Source organism: Orycteropus afer, unplaced genomic scaffold, assembly GCF_000298275.1.
Source record: "Orycteropus afer afer isolate SDZICR_OR568_19922 unplaced genomic scaffold, OryAfe1.0 scaffold00342, whole genome shotgun sequence".
Classification (NCBI taxonomy): Eukaryota; Metazoa; Chordata; class Mammalia; order Tubulidentata; family Orycteropodidae; genus Orycteropus; species Orycteropus afer.
The window spans coordinates 3,085,452-3,089,158 of NW_006921929.1; positions in this window are offsets into that span (position 1 = coordinate 3,085,452).

The window sequence follows — 3,707 nt, forward strand, 5'->3', positions numbered from 1 at the left end:
AGCTCTGTGATTAAGAAAAATCATTTAATATCGCTGATCCTGTTTTCTCAAGAAAAGGAGGATAATGATATTTTTCTCACATAAGGATTAAATGACATTAAAAAATATACCCAAAGACCAGGTTGTTATGTGAAAATTCATGTTATGAGAAAATGGAGGATGACCAATCAGATTACAAAATGGATGATGGTTACATCATTACATAACTGCCAATTTTCATCATTACATAATTGCCAAATCATATCATCACACTCAAACCACTGAGAATCATGATACAGCCAAATTGATACATAACCTTAACCATCACATGCAGCGTTACTCTCAACTTACACCTTGGAGTTTGTTACTGCCAGACATACATTGTTAACGTGCAAAATAGTCAGATGGTAGATGTTTCACTATTGTTGTAAATGTGAAATGTCAGATAATGAGATAGTTGATAAGTGACATTTGTTGTTGTTATGTGCTGTCAAGTCATCCCCAACTCATAGTGACCCCTCCTTGGGTTTTCAAGGCACTATCACTATGGAAGTAGATTGCCCAATCTTCCTCCCAAGGAGTGGCTGGTGGGTTTGAAGCACCAACCGTCTAGTTAGCAGTCATGTGCCTTAGGCACTATGCCACCAGAGCACCTTAAGCGAAAAGTAGGTGTAATTGAAATGAGAGGTACACAAAAACACCCAGGACAGTTGCAAAAAGGACATGGAGGCAGCATCTTCTGACCTCCTCTAACTTTAGAAAGGGGATAGAGAATCACCATCAGGATCAATAACCCAAGGCTGGTTCCTATGAGGTCAAGGTCAAATACACCACCACCCTCCAACCTTTTAACCAATTCTGACACCACCTGTCCCTCCCATGGCACTCTCTATCTCTCTGCTGAGTTTTATAATTCATTGCAATAGCAACACAGAATTCAAACACAGTAGTCATGATAATGGGGTTTACTAGGGACCTCTGGTGGCGTAGTGCCTAAGGCACCTGACTGCTAACCAGAAGGCTGGCGGTTCAAACCCACCAGCCACTCCTCGGAAGGAAGGTTGGGCAATCTACTTCCATAGTGATACTGCTTTGGAAACCCAAGGAGGGGTCGCTATGAGTTGGGTCCGACTTGACGGCACATAACAACAACAACAGGGAAGTTAACAGGTTACAATTCAGGTTTAGGAACGCTCAGGATACATTCTTTGATCGGACAGCTTCTCCACCCCCTTTACCTTGCTCTACTTTCTCCTTCTGTTTATTACTTTCCAACATGTAATATGTGTCAGGGTTGTATCCTTTCACCATACTTATTTAATCTGTATGTTGTTACTGTTGTTATGTGCCAAATGTGAGAAGGCAGACTATATAAAGAAGAATGCAGCATCAGGATTGGAGCAAGGCTCATTAACAACCTGCAATATGCAGATGACACAACCTAGCTTGCTAAAAATGACAATGAAGCACTTACTGATGAATATCAAAGACTACAGTTTTCAGTATAGATTACACCTCAATGTAAAGAAAACAAAAATCCTCACAACTGGGCCAACAGGCAACATCATGATAAATGGAGAAAAGACCTAAGTTTTCAAGGATTTCATTTAACTTACATCCACAATCAACACCCATGGAAGCAGCAGTCAAGAAATAAGATGTCATATTGCACTGGACAAATCTACTGCAAAAGATCTCTTTGAAGTATTAAGAAGCAAAGATGTCATTTTGAAGGCAAGGTACGCCTGACTCAATCCATGGTATTGTCAATTGCCTCCTCATATGCATGTGAAAGCTAGACAACAAATAAGGGAAACCAAAGAAGAGCTGATGCCTTTGAATTGTGATGATGGCAAAGAACACTGAAAACATCATGGGCTGCCAGAAGAATAAATAAATCCATCTTGGAAGAAGTACAGCCATAATGCTCTTTAGAAGCAAGAATGGCCAGACTTCATGTCACCTATTTGGTCATGTTGTCAGAAGGGACCAGTCTCAGGAGGAGGATATTATCATGCTTAGTAAAGTGGAGGGTCAGCAAAAAAGGTGAAGACTCTCAACAAGGTGGATTGACACAGTGGCTGCAATGATGGGCTTAAGTATAGTGAAGATTGGGAGGCTGGCAGAGGAAAGGGCAGTGTTTCATTCTGTTGTGTATAGAGTTGCCTACTCGACAGCACCTAACCACAACATGCTATGTAATTTACTTATTTATCATGTCTGTTACTTATTGTCTGCCTCCCCTCTTTAAAATGCAATATCCTCAAGGGCAGGAATCTTTATCTACTTTGTTACCTCTTAAATCCCAAATACCTAGACTAATGCTTGGCACACAATTGGCCCTTAGTAAATATTTGTTGAAAGAATGAACGAGCACTGATGTTCAATATGATAACTGCAAGTCATCTGCTCAAAACCTTGTACAGACTGACATGATAAAAGACAATATGAAAAGCAACTTCTGTGCTAAGATGGCAGATCTAATTTTGCCCTAATCCCACAAAAACCATAATCAAGAGGATGGGGAGAGCAGATGAAGAGGCATCCTCCCAAAATATGGGAAGCTAGAAAGCAGATGGACCCATGGTAACCTACTTGGCAGCTATGGAAAGCTGAACCCTAAGGTAGCAGTCACGAAAGCTAAGAAACAATCTAATTTACACCACAGAAACCTGAAAAGACTCAGCATCAAATACATCTGGAAATGAGGTAGGGCATGGGAATTACAATAAGGAATATTTGGGGAGGCTATATGAGAAGTCTGATCCCTGTATCCTCTCCCTACTTCATTCACTAGGCAAGAGTCCTCACCCTTACATAATGTAGTGTCTGTAGAGGGTAAAAGAGTGAATCCTTGGACTTCAGGAACTTCCATAACCATTAAGTAGGAACTTCTGTAATCAAGAGAAAGGGGATGAGGTGACCAAATATATGTTAAATACTGCGTATTCCCAGATGTCAAGCCAAGAGCCAAGTTCACCAAGAAAAACATGACTTACACAGAGGTATGGGATGAAACAATGGATTACTCACATAGAGAAGAGATAGAGCAAGGTCAGCTTCAATGTTGTCAGTCCCCCATGACCAGTGGGTCACTCCCAGCAGCAGCCAAAGCAGGGATGATGGTCTGCACATACCCTTTTTGTGCTGCAGAAAAGCACCTGGTTCTCTCCCCACCAGGAAGATATATAGCTGTGGAGTTGTCCAGGTGCTATGTATATGCACAAACAGAGCAAGGAAAGTTCACTGTGTACCCAGAATAAGGCGGGAGTTTCCCAGATAAGGAAAAGAAACTGAGACAAATGAAGCCTCAGCTCCTATCTTTCATTATTAGGGAATATTCTGGGCCCAAATCTGTTTAGGCTTTGCAAGTGATGATCAGAAGGCCACAGGACCAACTGCTTCCCCAGTTTCCCAACATGGAACACCAGAAGTCAGACCTTTACTCTTTCACGCAGGAGATTTGAGATTTTTTTCCTGCAAAATTTGACGAACTAAGAGAAAAGATCTAAAGATAAGGGTATGGGGGTTTCCATGAAATGGCCCACCCAAATCATCCTGCAGTGAAACTCAAAACAGACAAACTCCAGCAAAAGATCTGAGCTTCTGTTGTTGTTGTTAAGTGCCATCGAGTCGTTTCCGACTCATAGTGACCCCATGCACAGCAGAACGAAACACTGCCCGATCCCGCGCCAGCCCCACAATCCCTGCTATACTTGAGCCCATCA